Genomic DNA, 21144 nt, shown 5'->3' with positions numbered 1-21144 from the left:
GGAGACCTGGAAGCAGGTACTAGTACTGAGAGTGTAGAACCCAGGCATGGGAGCAGGAGCCATGTTTAAAGAACAAAAGAATTAAGGCCAGCGTGGTAGTGCACATCTGCAACCCCAGGACCTGGGAGGTAGAGGCAGGAGGATCAGGGATTCCAGGCCCTCCTTGGCTACATAACTACTTCACAGCCACCTTGAGATACATGAAATGTTGTCTCTTCCCTCTACCCACCAAAGAACGAGGGACTTATGAACCCTGCCAAATGCTGTGGGCATAAAAGGCAAGATGATCACAGAGATTGAGTGGGAATTTACCTAATATGTATGTATGTATGTATGTATGTATGTATGTATGTATGTATGTATCTATCTTCTACCTATCTACCTATAATCTATCAGTCTATCTGTCATCCATCCATCCATTATCTATGTGTTTATCCATCTATCTATCCATCTATCCATTATCTATCTATCTATCTATCTATCTATCTATCTATCATCATCCATCTATTATCTGTCTATCTATTATCTACCCATCTATTCATTTATCTATCTATCTATCATCTACCCATCTATTCCTCTATCTATCTATCTATCTATCTATCTATCTATCTATCTATCTGTGATCTATTTTATATGCATGTAACATAAACATACACTTGCAAACATCTGTGATATTTTCAGAGTACCTAGTCACGCACCTCTGCCTCTTTAAAATAATTTTGTAGCCTTTAAAAGATTATGTTGATTTGTAGGTCAACAATATACTAGCTGTTGCAAAGTAATTCAGGTAATTATATAGTCTTAGGCCCCCTTAAAGTTCCTACTTGTTGAAATGTCAAAGATGTTTGGGGAAACCACCTATTTTAATCAAAAATTTATTACGATACCTAGCTTACTATGCTTTCACTTTTTATTAGCCTCTCTGCCAAGATTCATAGACTATATTGACTTTTTTTCCTACTGGAAGCCAAGGATAACTATCCAGAAGGAGAATCATCATAGAATTTTAGAGCTCACATAGTTAAAAGGGCCTGAGTGTCTGAAAAAAAGAAACACAATCTGGTATAATAAAAAATAATCACTTGGTTTCAAGCTTAGAAAGACATGGATACCAATCCCAGCTCCACTACTTGCCACTTGACCTCACATGAGTCTGTGGAATCTGCTTTCTAATCTACAGAATGGAATAGATTGCACTGAAGGTCTTCTGTGGAGGAATAAGTGAGGTAAAATGAATGAAGTAGAGTCAAACCTGACATGGCCAAGGAGTTCACATAGCACACTCTCTCTCTGTCTCTGTCTCTCTGTCTCTCTCTCTCCATCACTGTCTCTGTCTCTGTCTGTCTCTCTATCTCTGTCTCTGTCTGTCTGTCTGCCTGTCCGTGTCTCTCTCTCTCTCTCTCTCTCTCTCTCTCTCTCTCTCTCTCTCTCTCTCTCTCTCTCTCTGTACCTGAAATCACGTGGATTGAGCATCCCAGCCAGACTCAGGGTCAGGACTCCTGACTTGATTTCCTATCTTGTTCTTTTCCATATTTCTTCAGGGAACCGCATACATAGTTTGTTTTGGCATTTTCTGTTTATGCCAGAACTGTGTTCTTGCAAGACCCTTGCTAGGATTAGGCCAAGACACATCTCCTATCTGTGCATTGCTGCGTAACAGCCTGCCCTACTTTTCATCCCAGCATCTGGTAGGATTACAGAGCCACATCATCGCATCTGGCCCCTCCTGCTCTTGTGGTGCTTATGGGGCGGGGAGGGGCAGGGCAGAGGAGAGGTTTGGCACTGCCATACCTTTTCTATTTTCTAGCCCCCACCCCTGATTCCTGGGGTGGTCTCTGATGGAGTGGAGGCAGCATGGGCATGGGGGAGGCGTGCCTGCTGTGGGTCCAGCCGGTCCCCCATGTGCTCTGACCCCCTTTGAGGTAAGTGGGGCCACATTTCTTTGCTGGCAGCTGCAGAGCCCAAGCGTCAGCAAAGGGCTTTGAAGTTTCCCGAGGAGGAGGAAAGGACATTCTATAGAGAGCAGGGCTCGTGATTGCTTCCTGACTTCGGTGCGTTAGCAATGGTCTGCTGAATTTTGGAGAGCAGCAGCGGCCTTCACATTTAATTGTTTCGATTTCTCTTTACTATAAAAAAGAGAACTCCTCTTAGTTAAATATGATTGGCAGAACAAGCCGAAAACAATACAAACAAACCCTAGAGCTGCTCAAATATCCGTTTTGTAAATCAGACAGTAAATAAAGGCATCCAAAAGAGAAATCCCCAAACCTGGTATCATTAACTCTGTTATAACATGCCGTAGAAGTTTAAGACTATTAAATTTACTGAAATACATTTTCAGTGTGCGCTTAGAATTTATTTTCATCTCTCTGTTCTATTTTAGAATAAGCCTTAGGGCAGAAATTACTTCTTTTAAGTTTGCCTGAAATCCAGCCCTCCAACTTTTACCCTATTGAAGCGTCCCTCTAGGATTCCTCTCCTTCCTCCCGTTCTTTTCCTCCCCAACACTGCTTTCTCTGTGTGTCTGTGTGAGGACTAGCTCTCTTCTCCCAGGTGTACAGACAATATAGTCACAACCACAAGCAGGTATAAGTGCATGTGCATGCTTGCATGCATGCATGTGTGCATATCTGTGTACACAAGCATGCTTACGTGTGAGAATGTCTGTGGATGCCAGAGGTCAATGTCAAGGGTCTTTCTCAGTTTCTGTCCATTTTGTTTTCTTGAGATTGGGTCTTTCACTAACCCTGGAGCTCACCAATTCAGCTACACTGACTGGCCACTGAGCCTCTGGGATCCCGTATCTCTGCCTCTCCAGTGCTGAGATCATAAGTGAGTACCGCTGTATCCACCTTATTGATGTGGACTTTGGGGATTGAACTCAGGTCCTCAGGCTGTGTGGTAAGGACTTTACAAACTGAGCCATCCTCCTAGACTCCTAGGCTGTGTAAATGTTATAGTTTGTCTTTAATCAACCCAAAGGAGATTGATTGGCCACAGCTGATATTGCTGGAATGCTTGGCAGAATACCATATTAACGTAGCAAGATTGTCAGGCTGATTGTCTACATTGCATTGTGTGAGTTAGGGCATTACGTAGAGGAGAAGTTACTTAATGAATGTTTGAAGAAGGTGTGGCATAACAGGAGACACATCCTTGTTGACATAAGGGGCAGAAGGAAACATTATAAAGGAGGGGAAGCAGGAGTACATTGAACAGCTGTAGGCTTTGCATGGTACAGGGGAGGAGAAACGCTGTTCCGCTCAGAGTTACCCCAGAGGGCATTGGGAGGGTCAATAACCTAGCAGTGTGATTGGCAGGAACAAACAGATCTATTACATTAGGGTAGAAGTGAGGAATAAGGACTTGGAAGGTGAGTCTGGAACAGTGATCTAGGAGAAGCAGGGTAGAGGGATGCAGATGTGGGAAAAAGTGGGCCAGTACGGCGGTTTAGTGAGGAAGGATGCTTGTCATCAAGAATGAGAACCTGAGCCGGGCGGTGGTGGCGCACGCCTTTAATCCCAGCACTCGGGAGGCAGAGCCAGGCGGATCTCTGTGAGTTCGAGGCCAGCCTGGGCTACCAAGTGAGTCCCAGGAAAGGTGCAAAGCTACACAGAGAAACCCTGTCTTGAAAAACAAAAAAAAACAAAAAAAAACAAAAAAAAAAAAAAAGAATGAGAACCTGAGTTCAGTTGCGGTACCCTGCATGTAGAGGGCAAAAATTGACTCCCCTCAGCCCTGCACGCTCACTGTGGCTCCTGTGCACCCAATCACACATGCACATGCACACACACAGGCACGTGACCAAGCAGCCAAATAAATATAAACATGTATTTTAAAAGTGAAATGTGGTTGATAGTGACTGTGTAAAACTCCTCAGAGCCCACAGCTTTGGAATGACCACTGTAACTATCAAAAGGTTCCTGGAGATGCATAAAGCTTGGGACTGGGTAAATATTTGGGTGTCTTCCTTAAACAAGCCTTATGATATTTTTATATGTGAGTTAATTATAATAAAGTGATTTAAAAAAAAAAGAGAGAAAGCCTTGGCAAAGGAGACCCAAGTAAAACATCCCCAAATAAAGGTATCAGAATTAAGGACTCAAGGACTCATAAAGACTAGACGCAGAGATTAGAGGTCTGGGCAGAGCTGGAATTAAAAGGCTTACATTAAAGGTAGGGTTGCAGAGAGGGCTAAGGGAAGGGTTCTTCCTTCCTGACTTCAAACACGGCCTCCTCCTCTTTCTGCCTCGGGCTGCAGTGGGTCAGACCTCTGGAGGACAGTTTAGTCTGGTGATTAAACACATGGATTCTGTTAGTTCCCTGCCTGCCATATGGGCTCTGTGACCTGGGACAGATCAACCTGGCTGGACTTCAACTTTTGCATTAGTCAGCTAGGGGAAAGTAAAAGTACCTCCCTCAGAGTTACTAAGAACACTAGAATTAGTCCAGGCAGGGCAGGCTGGAGCTCTGCCTGGGGTCTGGTGGGTGCTATCCCAGGGTGGTCTTTGTTCAAACATGTTTTGGAAACTGGAGATTGAGGATCTAGCTGGCACTGGAAAGAAAGGACAAGCAGGAATTTTTTAAAAATTGGGAGTCAAGCTCCTTCTGGAGTCTGCCTAAGTGATCCCCCAGTGCTGAAAACTGGGCCAGCACTGAACCTCTTCCTGCTTCCTTCTGCTGGCACACATGGCACACAGGGGCCGTCTCTTCTGCTGGGTCCTGGGGAACCGTCAAAGAAAGCGTGTACCTTGCAGTTCAGCTGATGCCATGAGGCAGAACAAGGAGCTTTCTTGTAGGGCTAGGTTCAATGGAGGCGTCACCAGCCTCCTGCATATGGAGTTCCCCATGGAGACAGGAAGTAGAATTCCCTAGCAAAGAGGAAGTGATTGTTGAAGTATGTAGTGCCTTTCTATATATTTTCTCACTTAGTCCCTATCACTACCTCAAGAGAAAGAAGTCTTTATTTATTTATTTTTACATTCTGACCACAGTTTCCCCTCCCTCCTCTCCTTCCAGGACCTTCCTCCCCACCTCCCTTCTGCCTCCTCTCCTCATCCACTTCTCCCTCCATTTCTACTCAGAGAAGGGAAGGTCTCTCATGGATATCAACAAAACATGGCACATCAGGTTGCCATAAGACTAAGCCCCTCCCCTCGTGTTAAGACTGGACAAGACAACCCAGTATGAAGACTAGGGTCCCAAAAGCCAGCAAAAGAGTCAGAGACAGCCCCTATTCTCACTGTTAGGAGTTCCACAAGAAGACCAAGCTATACAGCTGTCACATACATGCAGAGGGCCTAGGCCAGTGTCATGGAGTCCTTACTCTCACTTTGCAGGAGAAGAAGCAAGTTGTCAGCCTGTCATTAGGCCGTAGGGACAATTAGCACGTGACTCTCAGCATATCCTGTGATGAGACTGTTATGGTTTGAATGTGAAATATCCACCAGTTTCATGTGATTGGACACTTGGTCTCCAGCTGGCGGCGCTGTTTTGGGGGTCATGTAGGGTCAAGATGGAGGAAGTAAGTTGTTAGGGGAAGCAGGTCTGTTCTGGAAAGCTGTCTGCTTCCTGATTGGTGCCATGTAAGGAGCCCAGCCTTGCTGTGGCAGAAGAACTGGTTCTGTTGCCATGCCGTCTTTGCTACAATGGACTCACCGCTCTCAAACTGTGAGCCAAAATAAATCACCCTTCCTGTAAGTTGCTTTTGTTGGGCATTTTATCACAGCTTCCAGAAAAGTAACTAATACAGAAATGATTAAAAACAACGCTTCACTTTTCTCCCTCCAAGAAAATCCAGGAGTTTCTCTCTCGAAATAACAGAGGACCAAATGAATATTCTATTTGTATTTCTACCTGTTTGATAAAGATCTGAATCTCTGCTAATCCTGACCACAGATGAGAAATGTCCGTGGGATAATGACGAACCATTCTGAACAACTTAGAGTGGGTCCTAAGGGCGTAGATGTCACAGCTGCAGTTCTTGCCTATGCTGATTTTCAATTGCTATGATGAACTATCTAAGAGAGTCAGTTTACACAGCATAGAATTTATTTAGATTCAATGTTTTAGAGATTTTGGTATATAGTTCATTATTTCTTTTAGACAGCCTGTAGTGACATATATCATGGGGGAGCATGCAGATAAGAGAAAACACTGTGTACTTTCTGGTCATCAGGAAGTCACGAGAAAAAAGTGGGGAGGTGGATGGTGTCAGAGTCCCAATAGTCCCCTTCAAGGGCACTTCCCCAGTGGCCCCACTTCCTTCCATTCGGCCCTGCCTTCTGAAGGTTCCACCACTTCCCAGTAGCACTTCAGGCCAAGTCTTCAGCATATGGGTCTTGCTTGGGAAGTCACTGAAGACTCAGACGACAGCACTAGTCATGAAGAGGGGGAGGAACCAGGTAGACAAGACTGGTCCAGCCATCTGAATTAGACACCCCTGTGTCAAATCTCCACCCTCACTTGGAGGTTTCAAACCGAACTGATCTTCAGAAGACAACAGCTTAGACCATAGTGTGCTCAGTTACAAATGGTGCCATGGCAACTCCTGTCTGTCACATTTGCACCCGAGGACGGCGAAAGCTGCTGGTTACAGTTTGCAGCTGTTTCTGGGGCCTGATCCCTGTCCCCATCTACTGTCTGCAGAGAGCAAGGAAGGTCAGCCCGGGTAGAAAGTGATCCAGGAAGGAAGGAGGGAGGGGATGATTGGGAAGGAGGCATAGGCACTGCTCAGGGTTATTCATTACTGATATCCTTTAAACCTGGGATGAACCAGGAAACCATTGTGGAAGGCATAGAATATTACTTCATGAGACCAAAAGATGGCTAGCTACACCTTGTTTAAGATCAAAGGTAAAATATTCTTTAAAATGTCTGTTCTTAAGTGTCTCCCAACCAGGGTGTTTTTGTCAAGGTGTTTTCTTTTTTTTTTAAATTTTTATTCCAATTATATTTATTTGTGTAGGAAACACATGTTGATAGAGAAATAATAGTGTTCAGGGAAATGGGTCAGTGGATAAAACATACTTGCTGCACAGACATAAAGACCCAAGTTCTGACCATAGTACCCACATAAAAAGTTCTTACCATCTTTATTGCTTGGTTATCTTGTGAGAGACTTTGTATTTCTTTGTCTTTTAAAAAATTTTTATGAGGACTCTCCACTTTAAAGAGTTTTTACTTAGCAAAATATCTTACATGGTCATTTTTTAAGAACTGTATATGTGTCCCAGTTCTCTAGAATCAATACTACTGTTTAAGAAAATGGCTTACACAATTATTGAAGCTGAGAAGTGCTCCAGTCTGTAAATTGCAAGCTGAAGAACTAAGGATCTGAAAGGAGGTGGGCCTGTGACCTGGGAGGAGCTGGCATTTCAGTCTGAGGCCAGAGAAGACCCAATGTCTCTGATTATGCATTTAGGTAGGAGAGCTCCCATGAGTAGATGAGACCCACCTACACACAAATATTAATCTCACCCAGACACATTCCATGGATAGAAGCAGAATAATGTTTGGCCAAATATCAGAACACCCCATGGTCTAGTCCAGCTGACATATACAATTAATTACCAGTCCCTCCCTTCTTTTTGAGACTGGGTTTAACCATGTATTATTGGCTAGCTTCTATCTTGTGACACTCCTGTTTCTGCCTCCCGAGTATTGAGATTACAGATACACGTCTGTAATCCACCATGTCTGGCTCCTTTTTTTTTTAAAAAAAAATTAAATCTTGAAATACTTTATTTTTTAGAGCAATTAGCTCTACTGTCAACATCCAGCCTCAAAGTAGTATAGTTTTTTTCTGTCAGTGGGCCTATGTGGACACATAATTGTCACTCAAATCTCATAGTTATAATCGGGCTCAGGTTCAGTCTTGGAGTACACCTGTTGGGGTTTGAAAAACATAAGATAGCATGTATTTATCATTGAAGTCTCATAGAGAATATTTTCTCTAGACGTCCTTCATGTTCAATCCATATCTCTCCATCCCCTCAACCCCTGACAACAGCTCATCATTTTATTGTCTCCATAGTTTTGCATTTTTTAGAAGGTCTTATAGCTGGAATTATGCAACATGTAGCCTTTTCAGACTGGCTTCTCTTCCTTGGTAATGTGCATATTAATTTTTTCTGTGTTCTCATGACCCGATAGTTCATTTCTTTTTACCACTGAATAATTTTTCATTGTCTGGATGTTCCTTGGTTTATTTACCTATTTACTTACCAATGGGGATCTTGGTAGCTTTCAAGTTTTGGAAATTATGAACGATTTATTCATGATTATTCAGTTGGGTAAACATCTTTGGGCAAGATTTTGTGTGGACTGGTTTTCAACACATTTGGACAAAGGCCAGAAGAGTGCACTTTCCTGGACCGTAAGGGAAAAGGATGTTAGTTTTGTAAAAACTGACCAAGTGTCTTTCCAAGTGTTGTGCATTCCCCATAGAAATAAGTTTCTATGATTCATATCCCTATCAACATTTGATGTCATACATTGGAATTTGGTCATTTTAATGGGTTTATTATGGATCTCATTGTCTTAGCTTTCAGGTTCCTAATGATAAGCAAGTAAGAGTATCTTTTCGTCTGTTTATTTCTGCATATCTTCTTTTTTTATTAAGGAATTTTTCATTCATTTTACATATCAACCACAGACCCTCCTCTTTTCCTTCTTCCTGCCCCTTCAGCCTTCCCCCCCAGTGCCCCATTCCCTCCTCCAACAAGGTAAGGCCTTCTGTGGCGAGTCAGCAGAGCCTGGTCCATTCAGTAGAGGTGGGTTCAAGCCCTTTTCTGCATATCTTCTTTAGTACAGTGTCCCTTGGGGTCTTGCTCAGTTTTTTTTTTTTTAAGATTTATTTATTTATTATGTATACAGTGTTCTGTCTGCATGTATGCCTGCGGTTCAGAAGAGGGCGCCAGATCTCATTGTAGATGGTTGTGAGCCACTATGTGGTTGCTGGGAATTGAACTCAGGACCTCTGGAAGAGCAGCCAGTGCTCTTAACCGCTGAGCCATCTCTCCAGTCCCCTTGCTCAGTTTTTAATCAGACTTTTTTCTTCTTGTTGCTATTTAAGAATTCTTTGTGTAATATTTCTTTATCTGATGTGTCTTTCAAAGACACTTTCTCCTACTTTTTGATCTTCTCATATACTTGATATGTCTTTTATGGAGCATAAATTTTTAATTTTAATGAGGTCCAGCTTGATATCTCTTCTGTGGGTTGAGCCTCTGGATCTGTCTCTAAAAAATAGTCATCATATCCAAGTTCAATGAGATGCTTTAGTATGCTATTTCCTAGAAATTTTACACCCTACATTTTGCTCTGTAATAATATAATAACAATGATATCCATTTTGGAGATTGCTCAGCAGGAGGTACATGTGTCCAGGCCTGAGTGACCTAAGTTCTACCCCTAGACCCCATAGGTAGCAGGAGAGAACTGACTGATGAGTGCTGGTCTCTGATTGTCACTCCTGTGCTGTGGCACAGGCCTGCATGCACACACGTATACACCCAAAACAAATAAAGCGAAATTGCTCCCCATTTTGAGTTAATTTCGAGATGAGTTTATGTAAGGCCCTTTGTCTAGATCCAGACTTTGGCATGCCTGTCCAGTGTTCCAGCAGCATTGTTGAAGTAACTGTCATTTCTCTGCCTCATTGTGTTTGCTCCGTTGTCAAAGATGAGCTGATTATATTTATGTAAGTCTATTTCTGGTCTCCCTATTCTGTTGCATTGATTTATTTGTCTAATCTTTTGCCAGAACCACAGTGTCTTGATTACAGGAATTTATAATAAGGTTTGAGGTCAGGGAGTGTCAGTCCCGGAAATTGATTCTTCTTCAATATTCTATGACTATTCTGGGTTTGAAGTCTATTTAAAAAATATTGCATTGTTCTATATTACCCTACTTATGGTATTTATCTTGGATCTAACTATAATAATTATGCTCCAATGAATAATGTTATAGTCATTGTTTTGTGAGCCTCTGCAAGTATATCTATAGGATGTTACTAATTATTTTTAAATTGCAGTAATTAGATATGATCCCAGGTTATGTTTCCCACACCTTAATGACATGGGACATCTGGAAGTTTTTATTTGTTTGCCAATCTAATCTGTGGAAAATGATGATTAGGTCTAGTTGCTTCAGTTTGTATTTCTTTTCTTCTGAGTGAGGCCAGCCATCTTTTTATGTTTTAGAACCACAGTGTTCCCTATTCTTTGACATGCTGGTGTCTACTCACTTTTCAGTTGGGTTATCAACCTCGTAAATAAGTAAGTGGTAGGATTTCCTCTATGCTATGAGATTAGTTAGATCCTTGTCTGCATTATGAAAACCATCTCTGTCTCTGCTGCCTATCTATGTTTTGGCCTCAGAATATGTTTTCCCTTACGGAGTAAGTTTTAAGCAATCAAGTGTGTGTGTGTGTGTGTGTGTGTGTGTGTGTGTGTGTGTGTGTGTGTGTGTATAGAAGTGTCCTAAAACTGGAATTTGTATTATGATTAGTGCTGGGCTTGGGGAGTGTAGAGGACATGATGATACTTGTAAACCACTTTTTAAAAGAAGACTGTTCAGTAATTAAAAATTACCTTTTTGGGCCATTGCTACAAGAATCTTTTAAAAAAGACCTTTGCTACTTGTGTTTTGTTCTAAGACCTAGGATACTGGCCCTAAAGGATTGAATAGATTCATGGTGCTGTCACGGCTTCTCTTCAGTTCCCTATTAACCATAAATATTGTCTTTGTTGAGTTTGAAGACTGCACATGGTAAAAAGGTTAGGGCTTAACAGTAGACTTAAAACAGTTGAAGGTGATAGACTTTAATCAAGCAACTTGGGTTTCGTAAGGTGAGAAATAACTTACCAACTTATTTTCTTTCATTAAATTTTCCTGTTTCTCCAAGGGGTTTCGGAATTGAACTTGTTACCTTTGCTTTTGTCTCTTCTGAACTTAGTTTGCAAATGTCACTCATCACTTGTCTGTCTGGGAAACACTACCCTGGGGGAGGGAGTAGCGAACATTTGGGAATGACAGCTCCCACAATCTGCAAAACAAGGGCCCTGGAAGATGTCCCCCAGGGTCAGGATCACCTCGGCATGCTGCGTTTCTCTAGACTGGCTGGCACTGTACTTAAGGTCTAGATATGGAGAATAATGTAACGTGGAGGGTGGCGATCCTTGATTTCTCAGGGAGAGAACTCAGGCTGGAGGAACTAACGTTCTACCAGAGAACTTGGAGGAACATCAGAGCGTGGGAGGCTCTTGGTTCTGAGGGTCATTACCATGAACTCATATCTCACAGCATCTATGTTCAATTCAGTGTCTGGGGTCTTGTGGTTGCTTCTTACTAGTTAACCAAATGTTAGTCAGCATTCCTAGTTCACAAAACCTTTTCCCTGTCATATCTCTGGAATCCATCCATTCTTGAGCAGATTCCTTCCATTCTGAGAATAGACAAATGGTCTTGTCCATTTATCCTGTGGTCTAGTTTCCTGGGCACAAATCTTACAGAAGGGGTAGGCTTGGGAAAGGAAAGCCATGCCTGGAGAGTCAAGCAGTCAATACATTTTTCGTTTAGGACCACGGTAACAGATAAAGAGATCTCTCTTAGCTGCTCTCAGTCCATACAAGTGAGAAGTCACAGCCAAGTGGTAAGGGGGGCGTAATTGATGGGAAATTATTAGGAGGAAATACCAGGAGTGGGGAGGGTGTTCTGGTGAAATCAGTTTATGGTTTTGATCAGTGACATGCCAGGGTGAGCAGATTCTGATGGTGGAGGACAAGGGGATGATGGGAAATGAACTGTGTAGAACCCAGCCCCAACCCCATCTGACTAAGCAGGATTCTTGTAAAAACTGGACTCCTAAGGATATGCTGAAAGGTGGAACCTAGTCATAAAAGGAGTCTTAGAGGGGAGTGTACCTTGTCAAGTTCTGGACCATTTCTTGTCTCAAGATAGTTTTGATGACTTTTCCATTTCCCATCTTCATCAACGCATCCTATGCAGGCTTTGTAGAGGGTCTGACCACAGAGGTAATCTATGGGAAGACTGATTGATAGAGCTCTCACGAGATAAGACAATTCAAAACAACCCTTTCTCCTACCTTCTTGTCTCTGGATGACCTTGTGTGGATGTTCTGAAAGTAAAGTTCAGGAGAAAGCCATGGAGAACAAGACTCCTAAGTCTAGACAGCCACAAAGGTTCAAGGCATCAGGCAGATGTAGTAGGAAGACTAACAGTGAAGGCTAAGCTTTATTTTACCCTTCTTTGGGTGAGGGGGAGAAGGGAGGCTTGGAAGTATGTTTAAACAAAGAGATCAGCTATTTCCTTATTCTGGAGAAGTAAAGATGTGGTATTTTTCTTTCTGTCACTTCCAGAGAATTCTTCAAGGGTCCCACGAGAAGCCGCAGGTAAGGGGAGCAGCACCAGTTTGTCTGGCCGAAGGGGCGATTTTCCTTCCTCCACGCAGCGCTATCCAGGGAGCCCTTGTACTAAGCCTCCAGGAGCAGACCTGTCGCTCCAGCTCCCTGAGAACCAGACAACCCCTCCTCCCAGACCTGCCTTTGTAAAAGAAAATTAAAAAGCCCCAGGCCGGCACTCCAAACCCACCCGGCTTGGGGAAACCCACAGAACCCCTTTCTGTTCTCTCCCTGCAACTCTCCAGAGGCCATACATCATCTAGGTAACCACCTTCAAAATGGGCTTTTGTCATTTTCCGTGCTGGGATGGGAGCCAGCCAATGCCGCAAAACCTCTGAGCTCCGGAGGAGCTGAACCAGCTGGTGGAGTTCCCGGAGCGTTTGAAAGTGCTATCCTGTTTCACAGAAACCCAAGACAATGGTTTGATGTTTTTAAAATGTAAGCTCTACCGTTTCTGGTTTTAATTTAATGGAAAGGGGATTTCCCTGTGAGGGATTTCGTTAGGAAGGGAGGAAGATGAGCTCCCCCTTTTCCCCCACAAGCCCATACTGCTTCCAGTTCCTCAAATGCTCACAGTACTCTGGCTTGCTTGTCCTTTGTTCAGGGTCTCAGCACCAGCAGTAAGGGAGGAAGGCTGCCTGGTTCAGGAAGAGAGGAACGCTGGAGAGTTTTGAGAGACATAGGCTTTCTATCACAGCCACAAGAAAGCAGCATCCAACTTCGCACCCAGATCTTATTTGAACATTTAATTAACTCATATTTTGTGCTTTTGAGACAGAGTCTTGCTTTGTGGTCCAGGCTAGTCTTAAACTCATGAGCTGAGCCTCCTACCTGAGCACTGCTCCGTGTTGGGATGCAGGCCTGTTCTACCACGTCCATCTCATTATTTATATGTCCCAATGGGTAAATGCGTGGAGAGAAGAACATTGTCGTTTGTTCTAGGAACTAATCTGTAAAGTTCTACTCAGTATATCTGGGTATAGTGAACAAACTTGTTGTCTTAGCACTCAGGAGGCTGGTGTAAGAGAACTTCAGATTTGATACCAGGCTGGACTATACAGGGAAGAAAGAAAAGAACCATTAACTAACTAGACCCTTTATCCACCCTGACATGTCTTCTCAGAAAGCATTGGTGTAGTCTGCATTTCCTATTTTCCTTAACCCATGAAAAGTCTAATAAGATTGAAAAATAAATATGATTTTCTTCCCATTATGTCTTAATATTGAATTATAACAGTAACTCGGACTTACTTGGTGGCTCCTGTGGGTCATTTATCATCTCTGTTCCTCCTTTTTCCTAGCAAACTCAGTAGGTTCTCTATAACATGTTAGTGGGCTATCTGCACCACAATCCACAGAAAACTGTACATGCAGATGTCATCCAGAGGTTTTCTGTAAGAGGTCTCCATGCGAATATCAAGGTGAAAAAGCAAAAAATCAATTAGAAAAATTGAAAACAAAAACAAGTCAGGCATGGTGGTTTATGTTGTAGTCTCAGCTATTCATGGAAGTTGTTCAAAAGTTCAAGATCAGCTTTGGGCAAAAGTAAATGACTGATGAGTGGTGGGCCTAGGTAGCAGATTCTCTGGCTTCAGATTTGCTTTGGGTCTCCAGGGTTTTTCACTTTGCCGAAGCTATTCACAGACTTTCAGATAACCTGGCCACTGGGTTTCATTTAAGTGTGTTCTCCAAGGAATGCTCTAAATAGGGGATGGTATTATTTAGCCAACCTACTCAGATTAGTTAACTAAGCCATTCTGTGTGATGGCAGCGTGTGGTGTACTCAGAAGCACACCACTTCAAAGCTGGATGATTTCAACCATGTTCAGCGACCCTTGATAAACTCTGGATATCAGACTCCAACTTTGAAATTTGAAAACCTTATGCTGGGAAGTTTTTTTTTCCAATAATGTTTTTATTTATTCTATAAAATTTTGTACATTTATATATTTTGATTAGATCCATCCATCATTACCTTCCTCCAACTCTCTCTAGTGCCCCCATCTCTCTTGCAACTTAATGGCTTCCTTTCTCTTTTTGTTATTAATAAGCACTTGAGTTCAATTATTGCTGCCTATGTATGTGTGTAAGACTGGGGGGACATTCATTGGACCATAAGCAACCCACCAACATCCGTGTCCCTAAAGAAGAGTAACTCCTCTCTCAGTAACCATTTGGCTGCCAATACCTCCTCTGCCAAGGGTGAGACCCCTACCACACATGCTAAGCAAGAGCTCTACCACAGATCTAGATCCCTAGCCTATAAATTACCTTTTTTTATTTTGAACAACAAATAGAGATTATAAATGACACTTAGGCTTATGTTACATGTGCCTTTATATGAACTTTATATGAAGCAAGTTAAAATCCTGATTAGTAGGTATGATTTAAAGTCAATGGCTTTGAAAGTGCATTCTCTCAACTTTTGCTGAGCCCAGGATTCCACAGATGTGCCTTGGGGTAGCTGCTCGATGGCTTGGGGGAGCTCTAAGAAGGTAGATGTCTGGGTTCTTCTGTTACAGAAGGTTAGACCCTCTTTTGTCTGTTTATACTTAGCCTTGCTCTCAGTTTGAAAAAAAATCACTGATTTTAAAATATGTTTCCTTGTCATCCACGAACCTTGTCTACCTAGAATACTGATGTTGGAGTAAAAGCCCTCTTTGTCCTGGTCCTGCCACTGGTCTTAATTCTCCTCTTGTGACATTGTTTCTGCATCACACATCTTCCAGAGTACAAGAACTCCCCTAGCAACTGGCGGATGTTCTCTGTGGACACAATCCTCCTATATACCGTCTCTAATAGAGAGAGACGAGCACTGGACCATGACTTCATTTAAATTCTTAGTTATGTCTTTCTTGTTTACCTCTGGCATCACCTGCTATATACATGATATATATGAACACCATGTATGTTTAACTACATCTTCTTTCTGATTACAGATGTACGAAGAACAATGAGGAAATCAGCGTCTCATCCTGAGGACTAAGAGGATGGAAGCTCTGTGTTCCCGGCGTTGTTTCCCCTCTGAGAAGCTTCCTGTGTAGCCGGGCTAACAGGGCCTCCTTGCCCTTGGACTTTCAGCCGGCGCTCTCAGTGGACTCCGCTCCTGGCTCTGGCTTGCAGTCTGCGTTTCATGACACGCTGTCAGTCCCTTCCATGTTCTGGTGCCAGCCGAGGAAATGACCGTTTCTTTTCTCGTCAGCACCCATTCCTCATATTCCGACCCCGCGTGCCCTGTCTTCGGACTTGCCTCTCATCTTTCACTTGACAAATGACTTCTCTCTCACTCCCCAAGTCTCCTTTAAGGGCTTCGTTTTCTCATTTAGAAGTAGTACTGATGGAACTTTCTAATTTAATTTTTCGTTTTCATATCATTTACCTCATCTCTCAGACATTCTGGGGGTTCATTAAAACAAATCAACAAACAAAATACTGACTTCGATAAATAAGTAACAAAATACCTTACTGAGAATAGACACTAGAGCCTCAACGAGCTGTGCTCAGATTCTATGATGTTCCTTCAAATGCTGCTGCTGCTCGCTGCTAATGGAAAACCAAGATCTGAGTACGACGTTTTGATTAATCTTGTATAATACATTGTACCCACTCATGGCCTTTCAGATAATTCATCCTGAGTTCATTCTGGGAGCAGATCAGAATGAAGAATGGAGTCGTCGCTTTAGGTATTTTCCAGCCTAGGAATATGCATTCATGAAACGTTTTTCAGCTTTTTTTTTTCTGCCTCCATGTCGCTGAGGAGTCTCCATCCCATCCCCACAGTCCCCGTGTTTTCCACAGCACTTTCCACACTTTACATTTGGGTCTTCTCTCCTCTCCACTGGATGTGAGTTCTATAGGGCAGGACTACTTGTTCACTTCTGTGTCCTGCCCTTTGCCTCATTCCCTCCAACGGTGGCTGGTAGGCAGTGAGTGGGGGGGGGGGGGCGGGGAACAGTCAACAAATGCAACCACAGAGCACCAGCATATGAGCAGGCAAGGTAGTCTTGTTACTACTGTAAAACAGATGCAAGAGTCAGCTTGCCTCAGCATCGGGTGACTTGGCCAAGGTCTCCAGATTCAGAATGCCTGAGTCTGCTGAAAGCAACTAAGCTTTACAGCTGATGAAAAGATGCAGTGGTATACGTAAGTTCATGGAAATCCCATGGAATTAATTTTATGACTTTGTCTGTAAACCCAGATGTTTGCTGAGAAAACATCTTTTAAGACTCCAGTATATGCAAATTGCTTTTAGATCCTTTAGCCAAATGACAGCCATGAGGCCCCGGAGCACATGCTCAGTGCATTAGGACAGTGTCTGCCTGCCGGCCCGGACCTCACGAGCCTGTCAGCACTTCCTCTGCTCCGCTCATCCTGGAGCTCCCCAGTGGTGTCTGTTCCTGGGAACTTGGCAGATAGTCTCCCTGTGGGAGCCAACTTGATTTGATTTCACTCCCCTGACTGAAGCTCCACGGCCTGTTCAGCCTGTTTAATGTGGTCTCCATTATCTATCCGCTTATCACTATGGTCTTTCTGTACTTGGGTGTGGACTATTGCTATCTCCCCCCCCCCCAACTGTTGCTATTAGTGACCATAGTTGGCTTTTTTGTTTTGAGCTAGAATCATTTTTTATCACAATGGGGGGTGTTAATTAGATCTCTATGCTAACTGCTCAGGGCTCACTCATCTATTTGCCCTGAAGAAGATTCTTGGTAACCCCTATTATATTTGGTCACATTTTGGTTGATTTGGACACACTCCAGTTTCAGCCCTACAGTTCTAGTTTAAAGTTAATATTTTGAAAATTAGGAGTATCAGGGCAGAGACAAAATTGGCAGATAAGCTTCTGTACTACGAATAACATAATCTCTTTCTTTAGAAAGTGTGCATGCCTGCCTATTCTGTGTCAGCAAAGTGGAGCCTGAGATCATCTTACTGTACATGGCAGTATTTGCGATTACTTTCTGGAGATCGGAAAGCCTGGTAGAGTTCTAAAGTAAATGAAACTTAATGTTATAAGGATGGAGCCACAAGGATACTCACAATTGTGCAAATTTCCAAGAGATGGGGCAGTGGAGAATTTTAATCTAGAAAATGGTTGCGAAAATAATGATACCTACTAAAATTGCAGTAGATTAAAAATGATCTGTATTTTGATGTCTAATTTCTTGAATTCCTTATATATTCTGGATATCAGTACTCTGTCAGATGTGGGATTGGTGAAGATCTTTTCCCATTCTGTAGGCTGTCGCTTTGCCTTGTTGACCGTATCCTTTGCTCTACAAAAGCTTCTCAGTTTCAAGAGGTCCCATTGATTGATTGTTTCTCTCAGAGTCTGTGCTACTGGTGTTCTGTTTAGGAAGTAGTCTCCTATGCCAATGCGTTCAAGACTACTTCCTACTTTCTCTTCTAGCAGGTTCAGAGTAGCTGGATTTATGTTGAGGTCCTTGATCCACTTGGACTTAAGTTTTGTGCACGGTGATAGATATGGATCTATTTGCAGCCTTCTACATGTTGATATCCAGTTTTGCCAGTACCATTTGTTGAAGATGCTTTCTGGTAATGGGATGGCCAAACACCCTAATTGTTGTGCTAGAAACCTCATCCAACTACTGAGGGATCTGGATGCAGAGATCCATGACTAGGCCCCGGGTGGATCTCTGGGAGTCCAATTAGCAAGAATGAGGAGGGTTTATATGAGCGAGAATTGTTGAGACCAAGGTTGGATAAAGCACAGGGACAAATAGCCAAATGAATGGAAACACATGAACTATGAACCAATGGCTGAGGGGTCCCCACTGGATCACGCTTGGAATGTCTCTGAAAGCAGTATGGGTATTTTGTTTCTTACAATTTTTCCAAGTTCTAAGAGAGAAAATGAGGAAATAAAACTGGGGATGAATGGGCATCTTCTTTAGAGATGAAAGGTTGTGTCTTGCAGTTTTCCTATTAAAACTGGGCACAGTGTTATTATTCGTAAAGAGTGGATTCATCTTGCTGGCTCTCATTTATTCAGAATTTGGGGTGAGGCTCTGACCACAACAGTGTCCAATGAACAAAATGAGCCATTTAGCAGTTTCTGATTCAAGACCACACCCTCACTTCTCCTATTCATTACATTTTTTTTTTTTTTTTTGAGAAAAGAATGTGTCACTAAAGCTGCTACCATTTAGCTACTTGGAGAAACTTCTGTCATCTTTATGCTTTTCTTCCCCATCTCTCAAAACATAAATGAAGTTATATTCCAATAAGAATGTCAGTAAACTGACATTTATGAATTGCTTTAATCATGTGTATATTGGCAGTGAGATGGTTAAATCTTGCCTGTCATCTTGGTTGGTTAAGAGACACCTGGGAGATTTGTAATATACAGATCTCTGGCTATCTACAACGACATTTCTAGAAGTGATTAGTTCATGGGAGCTCTGACCAAATCAGTGATCTAATCCATTAATAGATTCAAAATCTGAGTCAACTGCTGGAATGCGGTAGTTCTGTGGAAAGTGGGGACTGGTCGGAGGAAGTTGTCAAGCTGTGACACTGGGAAGTTCTTTTGGTTCTGGCCCCTTCCGGTTGCTCCTTCTGTTTCCTGCTGCTGTGTGTTGAGTGGTGTTTCCACGCTGCCCTGCTCCTCTGTGGTGTTCTGCAGTGGGCTAAAACCTGTGAAGCTGTGAGACAGACTCAGTTCTTCTTCCATTAAGGTCTTGTGTAAGGTATTTTGTCAAAGCAATGCAAGGATGAATAATAGTTCAAGAGGTAGGATAACTACAGTTTTCTTTGAATTGACTGGTGTTACATGGATTCCATAAGCTTCCCAATATCATAACTACTTTTCTTGATAATTCTTAATGCTCATGCTGTTTTTTGACAATGAATTGCCATTAATTCCTTAAAAATTATTTTTTCCTCCTGGATATGGAGTTATAGGTCTGTAATCTAGGCACTAGGGAAATTGTGGCAGGAGGATCATGAGTTCAAGGCCAACTTTACAATGAAGTCTTGTCTTAACTTTAATAACAACAACAATAACAACATTCTTTTTTATTTTTGCAGGAAACCATGAAATGGCTTCAATATGTTTGCTTAATTATTGGGCAGATTCTATAACAGAGAAGGCATAAATCAGCTAGCAAGAATGTACTGCTCCTACCACCAGAAGACTGGTTTATGCCTTTTCTGTTTGTATATGCTTAGCTTGATGTCTTCACTCTTACACAGGTCAGTACACCAGCCTAGGGGATGGTGCTGCCCACAATGGTCTGTGTTGTTCCATATCAATTAAGGCAATCAAAACAACAGATTGGACAGGCTAGCTTGATGTAGACAATCTTTCATTGAGCTTCTCTTCCTAGGTGATTCTAGGCTGCATAAAGTTGACAATTAAGACTAAGCATGACAAAGTGCTAGAGAGGCCCACAGAAATCCACAAAGATACCCCCACAACAGACTGCTGGCAATGGTCGAGAGACAGCCTGAACTGACCTACTCTGGTGATGGGATGGTCAAACACCCTAATTGTCGTGCTAGAAACCCTATCCAAAGACTGAGGGATCTGGATGCAGAGATCCATGGCTAGGCCCCGGATGGAGCTCTGGGAGTCCAATTAGCGAGAACGAGGAGGGTTTATATGAGCTAGAATTGTTGAGACCAAGGTTGGATAAAGCACAGGGACAAATAGCCAAATGAATGGAAACACATGAACTATGAACCAATGGCTGAGGGGTCCCCAACTGGATCAGGCCCTCTGAAGGGGTGAGACAGTTGATTGGCTTGATCTGTTTGGGAGGCATCCAGGCAGTGGGACCGGGTCCTGTGCTCATTTCATGAGTTGGCTGTTTGAAACCTGGGGCTTATTCAGGGTCGCTTGGCTGGGCCTGGGAGGAGGGGACTGGACCTGCCTGGACTGAGTCTACCAGGTTGATCTCAATCCTCGGGGGAGGCTTTGCCCTGGAGGAGGTGGGAATGGGGGGTGGGCTGGGGGGAAGGTGAGGGGGGTGGGAGGAGGGAGAACAAGGGAATTCGTAGCTGATATGTAGAACTGAATTGTATTGCAAAAAAAAAAAAAAAAAAAAGACTAAGCATGACAGTTGTTGGTCCCTACCTTGTTCATAGCTCCCAGGAGGATAGATGGCAGGAAGTATAATAGGAGCCATGTCTTTTATACAAAAGCCAGAATTATTGAGGTGCAATTTACAGAAAGCAAAATGTACCTCTTATAAATACATAACAATGAGTTTTGGCTAATATCTATGCCACTTCAGTCAAAACACTGATTATTACCGTTATTCCTGGAAGTTCCCTGAAGTCTTTTTCAGAAAGCAGCATTTCTTTTTTGGCATAGATCCCTACAGGCATGCTTTCTGTTCCTATTGTTTGGATTGTGTCAGAATTTCAGAGAAGTGGAATCACAGCAGGTACTTTTAGGCTGGAACCTGGGTGATCCCAATTGCAAATGTGAGCATGCCCCATACTCAATTCCATGCCACTTCAAGTAATAATGCACCATGAATACTCTTTTGTGTCTGGTTTCTCCTGCTCAGTATGTTCTTTAAGGCTCATTTATCTTGTGCAGATCTGTAATTCAATCCCTTTTGTTGCTCTATGGAATTCCATGTTATAAATTTCTTATTTGTATTTCCCTCTATCGATGGTCATAAGGGTTGTTTGGGCTTTTGTGACTAGAACTGCTACAAACAGTGAATATAAGTAAGTGTTTTTGTTG

The 21144-nt window shown here is 42.7% G+C and overlaps 1 long non-coding RNA gene across 1 annotated transcript; it reads left to right on the top strand.

Annotated features, from left to right (window-relative positions):
* The first annotated feature begins 1782 nt into the window (after nt 1-1782).
* LOC128113238 (uncharacterized) lies at nt 1783-16325 on the top strand. Its single transcript, XR_008219390.1, has 4 exons — nt 1783-1922; nt 2729-2832; nt 12384-12416; nt 15365-16325. It is a non-coding gene; the product is annotated as an uncharacterized LOC128113238 (long non-coding RNA).
* Nucleotides 16326-21144: the final 4819 nt, after the last annotated feature.

Source organism: Peromyscus californicus, unplaced genomic scaffold (genome assembly GCF_007827085.1).
Source record: "Peromyscus californicus insignis strain IS unplaced genomic scaffold, ASM782708v3 Scaffold_18__1_contigs__length_77618521, whole genome shotgun sequence".
NCBI classification, from domain to species: Eukaryota; Metazoa; Chordata; class Mammalia; order Rodentia; family Cricetidae; genus Peromyscus; species Peromyscus californicus.
The sequence above is the reverse complement of the archived record's forward strand: the minus strand, read 5'-3'. Positions and strand labels throughout refer to the sequence as shown.